Below are 21889 nucleotides of genomic sequence, written 5' to 3'. Positions count from 1 at the left end.
TTCTGCACTAGCCACTCGCTTGTCAGATGGCCAAGACGGCAGTTTACTTTGTTCCAATGAGCACTTTGCCTGCTGATAATTAAATTGGCAGCCTGCTCCCATATTGCAACTCTGGAGGGAAATCCTCCGCTTTCTAATCGAATTGCTCATACAACAGGAGAATTAAACAACAACAGACCATCAATATGCAGTATAATCATCCAGGCCTTCCTCCAGCAGTTCCCAGGCTGCTACAGTATGACATCGCTCTCCTGTTGGTAACACTTTATAAAAACGTTCAGTCATAAATCATTTACAAGCCTTTAGTTCATGATTAATTAATCATCAACAAAACGTTAAACCACAAATGTATATTAACATTTTGTTAATGAATAGTTCATTAACTAAAGGCTTATAAATGACGTATGGCTGAACATTATTATAAAGTGTAACCACATAAGCCCTATTACCTTATTTAACTTTGTTAAATGTTGCTTGATTGATCACCCTCACCCCAAGGCTTTCCGATGCCGGTACATTATGTGTTCATCAAAGTCAAAGTCAAAGTCAGCTTTATTGTCAATTCCCAATGTGCAAGACAAACAGAGAAATCGAAATTGCCTTTGTCTCTGACCCACGGTGCAATAAGTACAGAATAAAACTAGGTGAAATGAATAAAATAAGTAATATTTACAAGAAATGAATTCTCAATAGTGCAAAATAATTCAGAATAGTGAAAAGGTGGGCAAAACAAAACGGTAAAACAAAAACAAAACGTGCATCGACCTGCAACAATCTAACCACCACGGTTGTTTCCTCTCCCTCGCCTGGGCAGCTGCAGAGCGACCTGGACCAGGAGTACCAGGACAAGTTCCGCCGGCTGCCCGTGGAGATCCAGGAGTTTGTTCAGGACAGCAGCAAGACCAAGCTCCGGGACGACCCGGGCCTCCAGAGCAGCCTGTCGGGGTCGTCCACCAGCGAGCGGCTCAGCAAGGCCCTGCAGTCCGAGGAGGAGACGGAGGACGGCTCCATGGAGCGCGTCTACGACACGCCCCTCTAGGGACGCTTCGGTGGACGTCCCCTATCCACGATTCGGCAAAAAAAAAAAACGCCCGGCTTCGCGATCCGGGACACTCGATTGGGTGGCGATGTTTGCGACCACCGCACACAGAATGACGAAGGGCCCCTCCCCAACATCCGCCTGCGCCAATGCGCCGCCTCCAGTCTATAGGTTGACCAATGGGAGGATTAGTTGAAATCTGAGCCTAGCTAGGTGAGTAGAGATTGTCTCTGCACCCCCCCCCCAGCCCCCCCCCCCCCCCCCACACACACACACACACACACACACACACACACACACACACACCTCCTCCCCCCCGCCTTTGCTTTGACAGTCCTGTCCAAAAAAGGCAAAAGAAAACCCGTCTGTGTAAATACTTTTTAATGTATTTGTATGTTTGGTTGTCGTCTCTTTTTGGTACGGCCACAGGATGTGTAACAAAGCACTAACGATTTGCAGGAAATGACTTACTTGAATTATGACACAGAGAGAGAATACTTTCTTTTTTGAACTTTTTTTTGTGTTTTTGGTTCCATCCCTGTTTGGAATTCACGTTAATGTCAAGAGGTGCCAAGGTTTTGCTTTGTTGGAAGCACATTTCGAAAAGCGGATATGAGCGTCACTGAAATGGGGGTCTTATTGTTAATCCAACCACTACATATTCAGAGTTGAGCTGCCATTGACGTGACGTCTAGATCCATCCCGTAATTTGCACTGGAGGCTTTTATGTAACTCTTTGACACACAAGCACTGGTGGCTTGCTGGATTTTATTAGATTTTTATTTTTTACATTTTGTCTTCACTGCACTAAGCCTATATGTTGCTGCTAGTCCATTTCAATGCAGAGTTGTTTTTCTTTGTCAGGATATGCTTTTGTATGATATTAGGAATGGCTTTATCATGTCGAATGTGTTGTTTCGTCATTTCCATTGATCAACTTTATTTAGGTTTTTATAGGTTTTTTTTAGAGGCAAATATCTGAGACACCTTGTCTCAAGTGTTAGGGCCACGAGAGAAAGTGAAAACAAGTGAAATTGTACAGCAACTGCATGTATTGAAAATGTAAATGTTACAATGGCTATGTAGCAAGAATAGATAGATATATCAACGTAATGTACATTTGTTTTAATGTATAGAAAGTCCATAAAATTTAAATATAAATGAACTAAAAATGAACTGAACCTGCAAAAAAACAACAACGACGACCCAGTGTTGCTGGGTAGAATCACATAGGCATACTGAATGGGCCAGAAACCACCAAGATCTCCCTTTACCCAAAATAGATAGTTGTCCAAAGTATAATCCCTCATTACCACTGTAGCTCCCTAAAACACACACACATACACACATTTATATAGAAACAGTTATGGACATGCAGTACTAGACTGTGTTTCTCTTATCGTACAACGATTGTCGAGGTTTCAATTATTAAATACCGTTCATACGATTTGCCTTCTGGCGTACGGAGTTCGGACTTAAGGACTGACCGTCGAAAGCCTTGGTTGTTTTGTGTAAAAAAGAGCACCAGCGTTAACACGATATCCTGTACAGAAACGAACTGGACTGTCTCCCAGCCCTGAGTACCTGAATACACCTGCACATGGCCCAGCCTGTGTCCACCATACGGAGGAATGAGTGCTCTCTCACTTCCTGCCAGTGCTTTCTCAACTTCCTGTGAGTGCTGTGCCTGAACCGATGTTGTCATATGTGGATTATGAGATATTTCCAATTGGTTTGATGGCTGTAAAAAGTAAAAAAAAAAAAAAAGTACAATAGGTAACCTGACGTGTGTGTACGAGTAACTTAGAAAAAGAAAATAACCATAAAAAAGATGACTGACTGTGAGAGTCCTGTGCCTTCCAGTGGGTTTGCCTTGTGTAGATGTTGAGTGCGTGAAATGCATCACTGTTTTAAATTGCCATTATAAGGTATATGAGGCTGTCTTATACTGAATAGAGCGTGTGCACTTTTTTAATATAGTACACTACCACTACTGAGTAAGGCTTGTTGTGCATTAGAAACACAAGGAGACATCCCCCCGTAGTTCCGGACCACTTTATTTAACAATGCCCCTCCTCCTCCTCCACTTGTATGCATTCTGGGTTGTAAACGTGTGTGTATGACATAAAAGCTAAACATGAAACTGAAAAGAGCATAGTGTAAAGGGAATCTTGCCTGTAATTAAAATAAATGTGTCTATTACTATACTTGGATTTGTGTGCGTGTCTGTTTGTGTTTTGTACTTGTTATTGTGTTTTTTAGTCTGCATGAGGATTTGGTTAGTTGCCTCGTTCGGCCTGGTGTCCAAAAACAGTGTCACACAGTGAGTGGCAGTAGACCCCAGCTAGACGATTCTGTGTTCAAACCTCAACCAGACCTACCTGTGTTGGGTTTTCTTGTTCTCCACACACATGAACAATTCACCCAAATACATACATTGTTTTGCCATGCATGTATTTTTTTTCTAATTGAAAACATATTAATGGCTATATTATGGTGGTTGTTTATTTGTGGATGACTGTGTTTGTGTAGCTGTGTGCTTGAGTTTGTGTGTGTGAAGGTAAAGTGGTTAAGTCATTCCTATATGGACACTAACTACTCCCCCTTGTCCAGGTAAGCGGTTTTATCTTAAGCCAGATGTGTACGTTTATAATAAAACCCGAAACACTTACTGACATCCCCAAACCACCACAGGATCCTCACCTGAGCACAAACACATTGGTCCTGATGGCTATACGGAGGACACTGCTATGCTCATCTAAATACACATCTGTGACCATACAACCTATTTTACATTATCCACATTACAACATATTTTTTATGCTTCTCTCTTCCTCTTTCTTACACTTCTTTCATACATCATGCAACCTGTTTCTGTGTGTTTGTACGTGTGTTTCTGTGTGTGCCCACGTCTAAGTACATGTGTATACATGCACACACGTGTTTGTACATCCGTGCATGTGTACTCTAGTGCAAACATAACCACCGTATCCTTCAGTCCTCTCTTCCAGAGAATCCCCGTCAGACGTCGGGGAGCTAAAGGCCAGGACTCTCACGACCCCTCCCCTGACAGTGTTATCTGTACGTTCCGGTGCCCTCCCCACATGCCAACCGCAGAGACGTGAGCTAATTAACACCGCTCCGGGCTTCAGGACAGAAGGCTATGGGCTTTTTTAATAAGATTCTCTGGGTTATATAAACAGCGACGCCTCACCAAACTCCAGAGGAATATGCCAAGGCCGGGGTCCCCGTGTCTGTCCATCTGCTCATAGGGGGGGGGGAGGGGGGGTGGAGTGGGATGGGGGGGGGGTGGAGTGGGAGGGGGGGGGGGGGGGGAGTGGGTGGGTGGGGAGGAGGAGCTGTTTAATCAAGCTTTTTAATGACACACACCACTACAGCAGAAGAGAGGAAAAGCCATTAACTGGAGAAGTTGGAAGGTAATGTGACTGGACATAAAAATGTGTGTACATGCATGCAAGCATGCGCACACATATGTGAGTGCATTCCCGCACACACAGTCAAACACCATAAAAAGCTGTATTGATTCGTTATCCTTAAGTCACAGCAATTGTGCTTTGGTTTTTATAGTGAACATGTCATAGCACATTACTTAGAGAAACACATAAATGATTGCAAAGACATAATAACTATATTACGGAAAATGATGGCACATCAGCAACCTTAATGAGGCAAAGTAAAATAATTTCCATTCCAACTACAAGTGAATGGAACTTCAGGTCTACATTTTTTTGCACAGAAATTTGTATTGGTCTTCATCATTTACGTTTTTTGTTCCAATTTCAGCGTGTCATCCTGTACACCAAAAAGATTCCTTTCACAAAATGAAGATGAGTTTTGCGCATCTTTGCTCTATATTGGCAGTGTTGGATCGGTATCAGTATCCATCTGATTGATCTATCTATGAAGAATACGTCAGCCGTGTTGATGCGAGTGTGTGTGTGTGTGTGTGTGTGTGTGTGTGTGTGTGTGTGTGTGTGTGTGTGTGTGTGTGTGTGTGTGTGTGTGTGTGTGTGTGTGTGTGTGTGTGTGTTCGGAGGGGGGGTTCTATAGTGCTGTCAGATGACTCACTCTTGGGCCCCTAATCCACACACACACACACACACACACACACACACACACACACACACACACACACACACGCGCACGCGCACACGCACACGCTCTATCTCCCCCTCTCCCTCTCCCACTCTCTCTCTGTCTCCCTCTCTCCCCTGTGCTCCTGGAAGAGGGATTCTTTATCAAACTGCATTAGACTATTCTCCACTGGAGGGCGAATTCTACAAGAGGAACAGGGCGAATTGGAAGGAATACAGTCGGAGCGAAGGGGTAGAGGCAACAGCAGCTGGAAGCAAGAGACAGAAAATCCCGGCCCGATCCCTGCAAGCATCATTCTCGCCACCGGATTAAATCCGTCCCCTCCTCGCACGCCAAACCACGTAAGAAAAAAAACATTATTTTACATAAATGTTAAGCGGCTGCAATACGGAGCATTCGGGGCTGTTTCGCCGAGTATCATTGAGACGTGCATTTGTTAATGTTGTGGTCCTGTTGTATGGTGCATGCAACAGAGACAGGACCTTCCTTCAAAGTCCGTCACGCTATCTTTTTCTTTATTTGCAGACGTTAGCTCTAGCTCGGCTCCCCGCAATTCCCTCTCATCACTCAAACATCAAACACACTCCACACGCATCTCTTCTTCCTGCACTCTCTCAAAACACAGCTGGGGGACGGTACGGTAGCATCTGCTAGCTAGCTATAGCCCCGACAGATGAAACGCGTCCGGGGGGACGAGCGTCGCTCGTGTACAATGTCGCTCAAAGCAAACGATGCTGCTGTACGAGTCAAACGTCAAAACCCCAACCATCACACCGACGCGGCTTCAGAAAACTTCGCGGAAATTGCGAGTAACGGCGGTCCTCCTCCTCCTCCTCCTCCTCCGCCTCGCAGGCTACAGCCAGCTAGCTCTAGCGGGACAGTGAGGAGGAGAGGAGCCCGCTGAGCTGACCGATATCACACACACTTCACAGTGTTCATCTCACACCCACCGCCGCCACGTACCGCGTTGCCCTTGTTACTTGTGTGTTCACTGTTCACTTGTTTTGCGTTTTTTGTTTGTTTTTGTTTTTATATATTTCGCAAACGCGTTCCGACTGTCACAGCACACAGGATGCGCACGCCGATAATCAGAAGAAAACACGCGTGTGGACACAGGCGCGCCGGGACCGCTTGTGTGTCAGGCGGGCGGCCGTCTGAGTTATGGTGCGTTCCAGGCAACCCGTAACCTGTGTTTTGACAACCTTCTACCCGTGAAAGTGCCCTGGAACGACAGTCAAACCCGCAACTCACTACCCGTGAACTCGTACCAGATCGATGTACTCCCAGTTCCAGCTCGTAACTTACGGACTAAAAAGTGTCCCTCGAACGCAGCATTTAATGCCAGCCCGCATATACATGCAGGCGCGTTATCTGTCGCTGGCATGCATACTAATCTAGGACCGTGCTCCGGTTCTAATGCCTTCCTTCCTGTGTTAAAAAACACAGAGGATGGAAAAGACGACATCATGCGCTGACTTAGACAGACGATGGGATCTGTGGCTTCTGTTTGAACGGCTGCGAACTAAAAATGAACGGGATGATTTGTTTAAAGGTTGCCAAGCTTGTCCCATGGGCGTTTATGTTTGGAGAGCAAATATGACACACAGCCGGTGTGTCAGTGTACAGTCTGCGAAATGCAATGGATTGATATTGCGTGTGGCTCGGTTCGCTTGACGTGCGGTGCAACCTCTTCCCTCAGATGCGGTTTCGTGGTACATGCATCTTTTTTTATGAACAATCCTGCTTAGAGCTTTAATGCGGGAACTCGCATGGCGTGAACCATGCTACATTGTATGGTCATGAATGCTGTTTTGTTCATGGTAAAAGCGTGTCCCCTGCTGCTCTGAGGGGGGCTCACGTTATGTAAAGAGAAAACAATACAATGTTATGGATTGTTGACACTAGCATACTTGCCTCAGTGGTGATTAAAGGAGCAAACATTACCCGCCCTCACAAAAAAATTCAATCTCCCTCTGCCTGTGGCTTCACCACAGTCACAGAGTGTGTACAGAGTCTGTGCGAAGAGGGACATTGAGAAGCTTACAAGCGAACCGAGGCAGGGTGCAGGTGGTTTACTCACCTAGTTTAGTCCACAGTAAATATAAGCACTAAAAGGTGTTATTCATGTATTTGATAACTGTTACTTAACGATAACTAATGCTATACAATATATATGATATAAAGCCTATATATGATATATAATAATAATTATTATATGTGTGTTCTTATTTTCTAATGAGGCAATGCCATCTAATAAACAAGAGCAATGCAGATGTAAAATTGTACTTGTATTAGAATTGCATGCATAAAACACAGAATGAGTGTTATATTATTTGTTTTGTTATTAGAGTGCACAATAGGCACAAAGGTGCTTATGCTCGTACAATCGTGTACCGACTTATGCTTGAGAGTCTTCACTAGCAGTGCCGAGTGTGATGAATTAGTATGATGGAAGCTGTGTTATGTTAGTATGGTGAGGGACTGTTTTGCAAAAAAAAAATGTAATAAACATACATCGTTGCCACGATAATCGGTATAGATGCTCATACACAACTTGAGAGTAAGAACACAATGTTATTAATTGTGAATGTGTTTGCCTAGATAGAATAGGCTCGATGTGTAATCTGACGTTTTGAAATATTGTGTATGCTTGCTCTCTCTCTCTCTCTCTCTCTCTCTCCCTGTCTCTCTCTTTCTCGATCTCTTTCTGTCTCTGTCTCTTTCTCTTTATCTATCTCTCCCTCTCCCTCTCTCACAACAATAGCTTTGATGTCGGATCACAGGGGCAACAGAAACAACACACAGCTGATAATAACAATTAAAACACAGGCCCCTGTAACCAGGAAAAGAAGAGGAAAATAAAGCTCCTTTCCCCACGTCTGTTTGATGCCAATACACTATCTCAAGGATAGGTCTAGGGAGGGGGATTAGTACGCGCCAATCAATGTTGTGTTTTGGTACGGAGTGGCGAGTGGCATTTATGGCGACATCCTGATCGATGTCTTTTAGGGTCATGGGTAGCGTCGAATCAGGATTAGTGTCACTGCCCGAGTGGACCGATGAGTAAGAGACCAAATCCATGTTTTAATATGGTTTTTGGTCACAATAGGCACCTGCCATTGTGCTGTCTCGATGCTTTACGGCCAGTTCCTTCGACTTACTTGCTCAATCGCTCGTCAACTTGATGGCACACTCACTCGCTCACAGACTTCTCTTTTTAATTTTCTTGATTTCTTTTTTAGGGTCTCACAAATCAGTCTCTAGATGAACGGCTCAAGTCTGTTGGCAGACGCTCTCTTTCACTTTCACCTGCTTTCCCTTCTAATTTATTTTGACCAATCCTGTTCCTGGGGTTGGGGATCTGTACAACCCGACAGGCGGAACCACAACAAAAGTTATATGACAGTCAACTGGGAGGGATTATATGTCGGTCAATTATGCTGTCATTGCTTTGAACATTAAAAAATAAAATAAACAAAAATACATGAAACGAGAACATCCCTCTCCTTTTACAATAATTAACGGGGCCTGTTGGCATAAGCAAAGATGCCGAGGTGGTGTGCACCATTTTCTAGCCTTTTCTGCAGCGCAAGCACCGTAGTGCTTCCACAGCTTATCGTATCGGAGGTTGTATTAAAGCAGGCGAAAACGTCCTGCTTGTTTTTCTTAAAAAAAGTTGTAAAATCTTCTCTTGTGAAACCTACATCGGTCGACGAATATCTACGTAACAAAACAGTAAACCATGCGTAGCTCCACCCCTTGCACTTGCTGATTTACGGCAGAGCCAATGTCAAGTCTAACCCCAGCAGTTCGGCTATCGCCTCGTCTAACTACTATACCTGAGATTTGGCTTTTGTAATCACCAATGGACTCCTCCTCTTCCTGGCTGGCAAATAGGTGTTACATATATGTACATAGGTTGCAGGCATTATATTTGTATTAAGACCCACAGACAAACTCACAGATCAGACAGATGGCCCCAATACGTAGTCTGGTATTGTGGTAATTAGCGTTTGTGTTCTTTAGTCAGAGATATGCTACATTAGAGCTTACCTAACCTATTTGCCTTTTCCCCCCGTCTCAAATAAAGGGCTGTGAAGCCACTACTTTTTGATGTTATGCTTTCATTTAGTTTTGGTTTTCCTTGGCAGGAGAAGAACGTTGCAGTGCTGCCTTGTGTGGCTCTATCTCTGCTCTGTGCGTTTTTCTCCATCTGAGAGCGTTCCTGCTTTGTTTGTCCTCATAACGAAGGGTTCAGAGGTAAAAAAGGACAAAAAAAGCAGACAAAAAAAGCAGGCTCAGAATCAACCTCTCTAAATTTCAATCACATTTTTCTCCCTTTTTTGTCTCAACAGGCCAAGACATGAGCTTCTCCTGCTGGGGTTACTTCATGTTGAACTGGTAAGTCTTGAACCAATGACTAGCCTAGCGTAGTGCTGTACAGATCGGGACCCATTGACATCTCGTAATTACACTCTGCACTAATGAGCATCCAGTAACAATTAGATGCTCTTAATTGGAAATGAATGAGCTTACCTTACCATATTTGGTCCGCTGTCTACTCCTCCTGCATAATATATGTTCAACAAATGGCGGTCATTTCTACAGTGTATGCGTGCAAATTCACAGGTTATTTGTTGGCAACCGAAAACAATCACCTCATGATGGTAAAATCCTGTAATCTAAATGCATCGGACTCTGACTCTGCCCTAATAGGGAAAACAAATAGGCCCGGTCCGTGTTTGTGGTGCTCGGGCCAAATTGTTGTCTCCTTCTCAAGAAATCCCATTTTCTTGGTATTTCTGGCGCTAATGGATGGAGGCAGCAGAGCTAATATCTCATTGAGTCTGCCCAGTCTGCCCGAGCCAGACACCTTTCATTGACTTGGTGCATGCTCAGCTCACATTTGCTGCTGTGTGTTTTCTACTGCGCCAACTCATAAACTGTAATGGGCCTGAGAGGCAGAACGTGGCTTGCTTGTAATGATGTCATGTATGTGTTTGTGTTTGTGTGTGTGTGTGTGTGTGTGTGTGTGTGTGTGTGTGTGTTTGTGTGTTGATTTAGCAAGAGATATTCTGCGCCGGTCGCCGCATTCTGCCTGATTTGTTGACTGTGTTTTATTGAGCGCACAGTGTTGGCACGGTAGCAGTCAATGTCCACTCGAAAGGCCCTGAAATTGAAATATACGCAATGTAACTTGTACGGGCAACAAGAGCTGAGTATTGATGAATAAATCACATTTGGCTAGGATTATGTAAACCCCTAAAATCACATTTGGATTTAAATCAGGCCATTTTTCAAAACGTTTTTTTCCAATTATCTAATTTTGAGTTTTGACAGTATCCCCTCACTATTGCAAAAATGCTGAATCCTTTGTAATCAATGTGCTCTAAATGCTTATTGTCACTTACATATTCAATAAATCAATTCTTCGAACTTGAATGATTGTCTTTTTAAAAATAGCTACTGGTTATCAAACCCAGGGTTACGAAATCTCCCACACATATAATCTGCCAACCAGCGTGTCCCTCTTCATCCAATCACAATCCGGTATTAAACAACAAGAGAGTGGGCCAGAGGTAGACAGCTTACTCTGATGGAGCAGGAAGTCACACAGCGGACACGCACAGCAGTAAGCTGTGTGTGTGTGTGTGTGTGTGTGTGTGTGTGTGTGTGTGTGTGTGTGTGTGTGTGTGTGTGTGTGTGTGTGTGTGTGTGTGTGCGCGTGTTACTGCATGCGTACGTGCGTGCGTCCAACTGCGTGTGTACCTGTGATCCTACCTGTGTGTCTGCACCTACCTGTGTATTTGTGTGTGTGTGTGTGTGTTTGCACACGTGTGACTGCGTGCGTGGGCGTGTGTTTGCGCGCAAGCAACTGCGTGTGTGTATGTGTGGACCAACCTGTGTGTCTGCACCTACCTTCGTGTGTGTGTGTGTGTGTGTGTGTGTGTGCGTGTGTGTGTGTGTGTGTGTGTGTGTGTGTGTGTGTGTGCTTGTGTGAGCGTACTTATGCATACTAGCAACAACAGTCTAGCTGTGCCTCCCTAAGATAACAATCTCCGGGTGACAGAGCTCATCAACATAAGCGCCGGCCTGTGGAGCCGGGCGGCCATTTCCAAGGAAAGGAGGCGGAGGACCGAAGGGAGGAGGAAGAGGAGGAGGAGAGAAGGGAGGAGGAGGAGGAGGGAAGGGAGGAGGAGGAGGAGGAGGAGGAGGAGGGAACGGCAGAGCCTCGAAAACAACCTGTCAGTCTCGCATAAATAAGCATCATGAAGGGTGCCCGGGGAAAACCGCATCCTCCGTGATTTGAAATCCATACTCATTATAAAACATTTAAATATAAACCTCTCAATCTGCATTTGTTTTCGCATTCATACTTCTTCTTTTTTTTTACCGTTGTGTGTGTGTGTGGGTGGTTTTTGCATTGAACGTATACATTATGTCATCTTGGATTTGAATACGACTCTGAAAGTGGTTATCTCAAGGATTTCCGCTACCTTTTCTTCGGCGACTTCTTGGCAATATATGCCGTGATTGTTCCCATATAGATCCTAATGGTATGGCCGTCGACAACCAGTTCATGACTAGATAATACTGCAAATGCTAAGGCTTTCACCATGGGTCAGATCACCAGTGTTTTACCTAATTTAGCGATAGAGACTTCCCAGACATTTATTTGCATTAAAACCTTCGAGATTTCGACTTTAAACATAAACTGTCCTCTTTAAAGCTTTTGATATGCAGTTCTCCCAGCACTCTGGATGAATTCACTGTTTTTGGGGCGATTGTGCAACTAGCTTTGTGGATTAGTCCAAAATGGAAATAGACCAAACATCAAACATCAAGTCAGCAGGTCAGTTCTCCAAAATTTGATAAAAAATGTCCACATAAGAACCATTGTGGGAGTAAAGCAATCAAATCAAAAAGAGACATTTTCTAATAATACTGTCACAGGTTTTTAATAATGATGATACACTTTATGTACTCCATTATCCTTGATTGGGCCATGGGTGTAATTATGTAGGATCAGTATTTGGAATAGGCTGACATAAGAGGGGTTTATTTTCCAAATGCAAAGAGATTGTAAGTCTACAATAATGGGACCTTTGAGTTTGCAAATTGTAAGTTAGAATCTGGCCTGTTGCTGGAAGCAAATATTGAAGTTATATTTAATAGCCCCCTAATTTGCAGTGTTATTGACATATTTGTCACCTTTTAGGTTCTGGTGTCCTAATGCAAACACAATAATCAGTCATCAATCTTTAATATCGTGCAACTGTAAAAAGATGGCATTAAGTTACAGTATCCCAATGGTACGTGTTCTCAAAATAGACTCAAGACTCAACAGTTGCTTGTTGAACAGTCCAGCCATTGTAGCCGCTGCTGTCCTTTGACCTGCTACCCCGTTGGTTGGGATGTATAAAAGGTCATTTTCCTGGAAGGGCATTTGTAGTGTGGGGCAGAAAGTGCCAGAGGTATTCACTGTAGAGCCGTCAGCCATCTACAGAAAAAGGAAAAGGAGGTGATGGAGAGAGAGAGAGCCTAAGTCAAAGTGAATAAGGATAATAACTTTATTTGTTAAGCATCTTTCAAAAGTAACTTACTTTAAAAGACAATAATAATAAAAAACACACTCATATAGAACACGCTATCTTAACAAATAGGCCGACTGCGGTATAACATCACACAGTAAAGGGACATACAGTAAAAATGTAGTGAAGTAAATGAAGTAGTAAGTGAAGTAAAATGTCTGACTCGACAGGAGCTTAAAAAAAGAGGGGAGCTTGGGAGCTTAAAAAAAGAGGAAGAAGGAGAGAGCAACAACTCACTTGGCACGCCAGCAGATGGATGGAGCGGTTGTCAAGTCAATATTTGCTTTTTCTCAGCAAACATTTGGCAGAATTAGCGCTGCCGGTGTCGGCGAATGGGAGCCACGGCATCCTATTCGTCGCCTGAGTGTCGTCTTTCAGGAGCAACGGAGAACTTTAGACAAAAGACGATGACGCCTCTTGACGCGTTTGATAATTCAAGGGTACACAAGCTGTTACCCACTCATGCTGTTCTCCCATCCGTCACGACCCCGCCCCCGCCCCCCGCACCTCCACCACCGACACCGCCGTCGACGCCACCATCACCACACTCCCTTGTCAAATGCACGCATGCCCAAAAAAATGCCTGCTGCACCTTCACTGTTCACCTCAATCCACAATGGGCGCACATGTGAACGCAATTTGCACTTCCAATTAAACTGTCGACCTTCGTTCCACAACGCATGAACGTGACTTTGTGCCGTCCTCCCATGGATGGCTATAATTACCCAGACGGCCCATTGCTGAGGAGAATAACTCCTTATAAAACACTTGAAAGGAGCCTTCCTACTGTAATCCAAAGCCCCCCCCCTGTATCCATAGCATAACCCTTGCAGTAATGAGTACGAAAAAGAGAATATAATAGCATATAGGGGCCATCTATATTACATTGTAGTATAATTTCATTGTTTATCAATAAATGAACACAACCCTCTCATAATACAGGGTGTAGGTTCAAAGTAGTTGATAATATAAAGTCTGATACGGACACGGTTTGAAACCTCCACCATCCTCATTGTTAGTAGTGGAAGGCCCTCGCCTTGCCAGACGGAGACAGGCACAAGCTTGGGCCGCTAATGACGGATGTGCCTGGCATGTTAACTTGATCAAAGTGTGCACTCAACGTCACGTTATGTAACGTGTTGCACTATGACAGAATAATTCGGCCCGCTATTAGCGGGAGGGCGTGGGGCAGGGGGGGGGGGGGGGGTGGGTTGCAACATGCATGTCTTCGAAATGTTGTCGACTCGAGGGGGGCTCGGTGAAAAATACCCGTCGCCGCGGCGACAGACAGCAAGCGCACATGGCGAGATGAAGGGGGGGGGGGGGGGGGGGGGGGTTGAACACATTTCGTAAGGGGGGTTGGGCTGGCGACGGTTAGCCTAAAGCGCGGCACTCCACAGCCCCAGAACACTGGAGGCTACGACACATGACTCGCTGGCCCGATCAGATGATCTGGATGCAACAGAAGGAATGCCGAGATATCCTCTTCCTGCAGTACAGTCTGGGTCTGTCTGGCTCGCTGGGGCGATACAGTTAGGGGCGACCGAGCAAGGGACAGAGGCAAGGAGAGGGAGAGGGTTGTGTGTGTGTGTGTGTGTGTGTGTGTGTGTGTGTGTGTGTGTGTGTGTGTGTGTGTGAGAGTGTGTGTACTAGTGCATGTGTGTAAGTGTGCCCGAATAGCATCTTCAATCAGCTCACTACCGGTAGATGAAGCCATCATGTTATATCCAGCATCCTAAGCCTCAGTCCTGATTTAATAACTTTAAAAGCAAAAAGGTTACTGACATATATACTGTCTATAAGGCCTTAGTCTTGCATAATTGTGAATTGAATTAGTGTCTGATAAGTTACATGGCAATCGAAAGGGGACAAATATTACAAATAAACTCAACTAAAGAAGTAAAAACATTGTAAGCTTTGTGCTTTAAAAGTTTGCCTGTATTTTCATTTCGATGGAGAGAGGAAATATTCTATAATCTTCATGGTTCTGGAAAACAAACATTCAGGCCCAGAATAAACCAAGATAGAAGAAGCAGAAGTCGTTTTCCGCACGTGTTCCTCCAGCACCAGATATTACTCGTCAAGGCCTCTTCAGCCTTGTCATTTAAACAAACTCGGGGCCTAGGCATAAATCCATTAGATGGCTATCATAACAAACTGGAGCCTTAATGTAAATTTTACAAAAGTGTCACCAATCAAAGTGCATGAAGAGGACAGGAGTTAACAGGATTACTTTTGACCGACATATAAAGTAATGGGAGTAGATTATTTTCTTCACCGTGAAGCTCAAACTCTTCCAAACACACTCACAGATGTTCAGTCTGTCCCAATCAACTTCGTGTTGCCAATCCCCTCGCTGATGAAGTGAGTCTCTGAGGTCTGGTAGTTGAGCATTCTGTGGCCTCTCTGCCTCTCAGGGCCCTAGCAAGTCTCAATGCAGTGATAAGGGAACACAGCCGGCAAAGTTATTGATTTAATGTGAGTCAGTCACAACAGTTCCCACGATTTCACTCTTTTCTGCACTTCTTTGCGGACTGCTCGCCAAATTTTCGCTGGGACAAATGTGACACTTCCAATCTAATCAGGGTTATTGTAACGCAATAGTTGAGTGCAAAGTCACCAGTGTAGGAATGGTTTTCTGATGTGGCTCAATTTATCAAAAAAACAACATTTGATATTGTATAACCACGGTCATTTCTATTTGATAAGAATGAGGAACAAATGACAGCCATGGTAACCCAGAAATGTGCCAGGGCACTGTTTGCCCAGGTTAACTTAATTGGATAGATGTAGATTTTAGATTGTCTTCCCTTTTATTTGCACTAATATTTAACCGCACTGCCTCGATAAGCAAGGAGACAAATTGGCCACCTGTGTAGCCTAATTAAAGTGTTTTCTTATTTTTTTAAGTTAGAAAGATATTGGATATTATCAGACCTTCACGCTCTGAACTACAGTGATGTGAGGCAGTTACCTAAGCCCCGAATGAGTATGAGTGACGGTCGGGCAGTAGCACTCCTCTCTATAGATCCCTCCCTTGACCCGTTATAAAAGGTGAATTACTAAGTACGCTGAACAATAGCCTAACTAAAATGAAATTAAACCGGTGATCAAAATGTTCCCAATGGATTCAAAATGCGGTTCATAAGTGTATCCCACTAGCTCTACAACAGTTAAAAGCAGGTATAGAACTGTGTGGTCAATGGAGCTCTGGTGCAGCACATAGACAGTTTAAACTGTATATCATACAGTTTAAACTGATTTAACATAGACTGTATATCATACTGTTTAAACTGACATAGACTGTATATAATACAGATTCAACAGACTTTCCATACGTATACATTGGTGGAAACCGTGGCAGACATTTTCACACCAACGAAAGCGCCTACAAAACGAATACACGAGTACTAGTTGAGATTTAGACTGTATTCTATTTGATTTTTTTTGTATTTCTGGCATCCCTCATACTGATTTGTGAACTCAGGATTGATGCTCTCAATGAATTCGGCCAGCCGCCTTCTCTGCGGGGAAAAGGCGACAACAAGCCAATCCCTCCACCCTGATCGTGTTTTGATTCAGAGTGTGAACGGAGAGGAGGGGCTGTTCACAGACGCTTCTCTGTGTTTTCTCAGTCAGTAAACAGATCTACAAAGTATATAACCTAGTACTAGTCATTTTTTGATATTTGAATGCATAAATATTGCATTTTATACCTTTGAGAGGACAAATGAAATATATATATATATATCCCATTTGGTGGACATTTTAATCCAAATCATCTTACGATGCCACGACTGCAAACATTCCTCACATGGGTGACCCCAGTCGGACTCGTACTCACCACCTTGGCTGTGTCAAATGCCGTACTCAAACCACCAGTCGACCAGGACAGGACCACTGTACTTTCCAAATAACCCGAATCGTCTTCTTTTCTGTCTTCTTTTTTTGCTGAATCACACGATGCAAGAGCACACTGGATAATAGCCTGACCCTATTAGCTTATAGGTTAATGGTTATCTAATGTTTGTATACTAAGGAGGCGGTTCCTGTCACTCCTCAGCCTGAAGCCCTGGTTCCCTGGCAGCTAATTATCCTCTTCTTCAGTGATCGGAGCACCGCTCTGCCCACTTGTGTTGTGTGTGCACGCGTGTGTGTGTTGGTGTTTGTGTGAGTGCACGCGTGTGTGTGTGTTGGTGTTTGTGTGAGTGCACGCGTGTGTGTGTTGGTGTTTGTGTGAGTGTGCGCGTGTGTGCGTGCGTGCGTGCGTGCGTGCGTGTGCGTGTCCGTGCATGTGCTTTCCATTTTAGCTTTTGTTGTCAATTGTCAGTTTTTGACGGAGGACGAGGAAAATGCTCTTTCACTTTTTGTGGGGACTCCCCAAGGAGCTCCTACTCTGTCTCTGTCTCTGTCTCTCTCTCCATCTCTCTGTGTGTCTCTCTCTCTCTCTCTCTCTCTCTCTCTCTCTCTCTCTCTCTCTCTCTCTCTCTCTCTCTCTCTGTCTCTCTCTGTCCCTTCTCTCTCTCCCTCTCTCCTATCATCCCAGTGAGACACGCCAGCTTCCTGACAGTAGCACAGAGTGCTGGAATGGAATTCTAAAATATGAGTCTATGCAAGGTGTCTCCTCTCCGCCAGGCCTCCTTTGTCCTGGCTCAGTCCCTCCATTTTAACTGTGATCCATGTTTCCCTTGGATGCCATGATCGTGCAGTCTAATTTACAAGCGCGTTCTCGCCAGCTCTGTCAACTCTTCATGGCTACACCACCCCCACCCCCGCTACACTGCAGTCTGCAAGATATGGCCTTGCTTCCAAGTTGTTGTTTTTGACATCCATTCTTTAACACTCTCTCTATCCCTGTTGTTCAATGGTGATGTGTTGCAATCTTATATTCCTAGCCGCTTTTTTGCCTTAATTAAATGATCTATTTATTTATTTATTTTTAAGGACACATTGGCCTCACATATGTTGGTAGTATAAGCAAAGGAAGGAAAAAAATGGATAAAAGTGCAGACCAGCAGTGTGAAAAAAAAACTAAGGCACTGCTTTTTCCAAATCTACTATGAAAAAGAGAATAATTCACCAATACTAGGCCTACCTGATGTTTTGAACAAGCAGATCTACAACCAACAATGCTCAAAGGAAATCCACAAAAAAACGATTTCAGAGGTTATTTTTTTATTACTGCCAGAAGACATATTGACAAGCACTTTTCCAAAATGGTGACCCCGCTCCAAACCTTCTTCAGTTACGACCCACGTATCTTCCCCCGCTCCTACGTGGGATTCAGCTGCATGGTGACAAGGAGGGGCCAGGGGTCCAGTCCTCCAATCAGGGAGTCCTTCTGGTCTGATGTCACCACGAGAGGATCCCAAGAGGACCGGTTGAAATAAAATGACCTGGAGCAGAATTGATTTTTATTACTGTTTCAAGGTTAGGCTGTCTGTCTAGCAACAACCGAGTCCCGGGCTTTCAGTGAACACGGCAGTGCGACAGAAGCCTGAATCGACATTGCATTTCATGCGGCAGCCATACACCTCCTTAACTGCACTTTCAGGAATTGAGTGGTGAGGCGTAAGGTGTCTTTGACTACAAGGTTCAAAGCTCTGGGTTCAATCCTCAATGGCTGCCGTCTACCCTTGGGCATCATTCAGTGAGGCGCCTACCTGCTGATTAATGATGTAAACAAAGAATAGAACAATTCACTCTTGTTATCCAAGTGCCCTTGGATAAGAGCCTCTGCTGATGTACACGTGATGAAGAATTAACAATCCGGCATCGTCGCCGTTCGGTCTCATAAGTTCGGTCTGAAGGTGAATCTCTCGGGGGTGTTGCTTGGCACAAGAAGGCAGACGTCTCTGGTCAAGGGGGATGTTCTGACCTGCGCCGTCTCTCACAGATGTTATTGGCTTCTCAGCGACCCCGTGATCGTACGACCGCGGCGCCGCTCATCTAGCCTGGTCCGGAGAGAGCCAGGCGCTCCCCTGTGGTGCATTCGATTAACCTGTCAACAATAATTCACTCTGCTCCCCGGCCACGTTAACCCAGTTCGTACCGGGCCCGGTTGTGTAAGTTATTATTGACGGAATCCACAGATAGAAAAAGCAAACATCCATTGTTGAAACGTTAGCTTTTTTAAAAATCTTTTGATTCCTAGATTCACAGTGGTGTGGTGTGTGTTTGCACGGGTCGTTATTTCTCCTGGAAAACAATACAGCTCCTTTTCATCCAGCCAGTGTGTGACGGGTGCTGTGTGTGTGCAGGTGTGTGTTTAGTCACAGTTTGCACAGGGAGGTGAATCCAATTGCAGAGATCAGAGTCTGGGTAGGTGCGAAGAGGGGCTTAGCTTCAGGGAACCACTCAGACAGAAACAAGGCTGCGACCAAAACAAGGAGCCGACGAACGTTACATGTGAAAATACAACGTGAAGAATATTACTAATTCAGACCAACGACTCAAGTGGGTTTGGGGCAGGATTGTTACACGTGTGTGTACACTTTTGTGTGTTTGTGTGTGCATAATTGTGTGTGTGCGTTCGTGTTTGTGTGTTTGCGTTCGTGTTTGGGTGTGTGTGTGTGTGTGTGTGTGTGTATGTGTGTATGAATAGCCTTGTCCTTATAATCAAGCCTCCCAGTGGGGTTTCCCCGCGGCGCTGTCATTGGCTGAGCCGGCTGGCAGAGCTGCCGCTGTGCTGCAGCCATTTAAATCGGCTGGGGGGCGGGGAGATTAACAGCCTCCTACCTGTTGGCTTAATCAAGGGAATTATGACCACACCGCTGGATGTTACCCAGAATAGCTCTCAACACACACACACACACACACACGCGCGCGCACAAACACACACACTCACACACACACACACACACACGCAAGCACGTAAGCACGTAAGCACACACACATGCACACATGCACACACACACGCGCACACACGCACATGCACACATGCACATGCACACACACACATGCACATGCACATGCACATATACACATGCAGACACACACACACACATACACATACACACACACAATAACTTAGGCACCTACACACTAGTGCATGTATACACATTTGGATACACAAGCACCCCCACACAAGCATTCTTATACCCGCACGCACACACGCACACAGGGCAACAGGAGTGGTGAGGTTGTTTCAGGGGGAGACGTGTTATGTTGTATTTATGCTAATCACTGTCACATTGTTTACGCCCTAGAGGTATTGCGTCACGTTGTTCTTGCTTTCTATTCTCTCGATGCGCCGTTGGTGGCTATGAGGTTGGTGGTGGCTGTGATTGCCACATAAACAACTGTTGTGGGACGTGGGATTACTGTGTGTGTGTGTGTGTGTGTGTGTGTGTAAAAGGGCTCGAAGACCATCTTATTTTGTGAATGGTGCACAATTTAGAACAGTCTTGAATGGGCTCTGGTTTCAATGGTCTTTTAGGGCTTGTGGTGTTTGGATTACCACCGGAGATGAAGCGTTTAAACCACGAGCGAAAGAAAATGCAAAAGATTTTTGAAGAATTTTCCATGATGTCCATTTTTCATTCCCCTCTCTCTCTGTCTCTCTCCCTCTGTGCTACTTCTGCTGTGGCCCACTGCCACGTTCCCACCGAAATGCTCATCCCGACATAAATACGCTACTATAGACATGGATAGCCTTTTTTGGTGCAGAGCCAACCATCTCTCTCCCTCTCGCTCGCTCATTTTCACTCCATCTATCTATCTATCTTTTTTATCTGTGTGTGTGTGTGTGTGTGTGTGTGTGGTGTGTGTGTGTGTGTGTGTGTGTGTGTAGGGGAGGGGGGGGGGGGGGGGGGAGGGTTAAGAGAGGCTAGTGAAAGGCAGCTGACCTGATGTGACCACTTGAGATGAATTAGAACAGAGAGCAAGAGAGAGTGTGAGCAACAGAGAGAGAGAGAGAGAACTAGAGAGAGAGAGGGAGACAAAGATGGATGGGGGCCAGGGATGGATGATACGAGCCAGGGAAATGAGATCGGGAGAGGATGTCCTAGGACTTAGGGGGAGGGAGGGTGTAGTGGTCTACTCAAATTAGTCGTGAACATGATATTTATACGGTGGTAGTCCTCTTCGGAAATTGGTTATGAAAATGTAAAAAAAATAAAAGTAATTGGTTGATTAGTCATTTGTCAGTAATTTAAAGGCCACCCGGACGAAAGTTTAAAAAAATAAATACTATATATATTTCAAGCCCCCTTTTTCTTCGGCAAATGAAAGATCATATCTCCCTGTATTCAATTAGCCTTCCCCTCTCCAGCCAGTCTATATAACCTCGGGTCCGCAGACGTTACCTTATCATATTTCTTCTAAACTCGAGCAGCAGACCCTCTCCGGGTGGACGGGCCGTAACGCTGAAATGATTCCATCTATAAACCATGGGCGGCGGGCAGGCAGGCGAGCCGCCCTGATGCAACCCGAGTACAGTGCGTAGTGGCCCTTCACCTAAGGCCCCTGTGCAGCGTGGGGGCCGAAAGCCAAGAGAAAGCCACACCGCTTTCCTTTCTTCTCAAGGGGTGAGGGGGTCGGAGGAGCGTCCGTTGTTGTTTGTGTTAACATTGCAGGGCGGGGTGGCAGAGGGCCTATTGGGATCACGTGCACGCCCGCAGGTGTCACGTGCGCGCCTGCAGGAGTCATGTGCACACCCGCTGGTGTCACGTGCACGCCAGCAGGTCTCCAGATATGCTCTGCTCTGACTGAAGAATATACATGTGCGTTGTGGAATCTGTGAAATGAATTTGTGGGTTACAATACAATTTCAATTAAGATAATTAAAAATATAAATATTATATAAAAAAAAGTATTTCTGTTTTTATTAACATAAATAGTTTAATATATTTTCTTATCTTAATGTTTTTTTTTCTTTGTAGAGCATGTGTAATTGCAATTTAAGAAATGTTTAAATGTTTCAGGTATTTATTATGTACTTCAGCAGACATGAGTGTAATTTTCTGTGTGGTGAATATGGATATGAATATATTATTACAGAGAGATCTGTTCCCATTATGTAGGTAATAAATTGCTTTTCATTTCCACCTCTTCAAAACAAAATAGGCCTGTGCAATTGTCCAGTAATAAGGGGTTATTCATATAATTACCCTGAAGATTATTCTTGACGTAACATCGTTAT

At 44.7% G+C, this 21889-nt stretch overlaps 1 protein-coding gene across 1 annotated transcript in view; it reads left to right on the top strand.

Moving 5' to 3' along the window:
* The first annotated feature begins 5351 nt into the window (after window positions 1-5351).
* The window catches only part of plcb4b (phospholipase C, beta 4b), a 73359-nt gene continuing 56821 nt past the window's right edge, over window positions 5352-21889 (top strand). The window contains exons 1-2 of the mRNA XM_084484245.1: window positions 5352-5496; window positions 9511-9556. The gene's annotated coding sequence lies outside the window, so the exon portion shown is untranslated. The remainder of the gene's footprint in view (window positions 5497-9510; window positions 9557-21889) is intronic.

This window comes from Micromesistius poutassou, assembly GCF_964030765.1.
Source record: "Micromesistius poutassou genome assembly, chromosome: 19".
Classification (NCBI taxonomy): Eukaryota; Metazoa; Chordata; class Actinopteri; order Gadiformes; family Gadidae; genus Micromesistius; species Micromesistius poutassou.
Note: the sequence above shows the minus strand (reverse complement) of the source record. Positions and strands in the feature narration are given on the sequence as shown.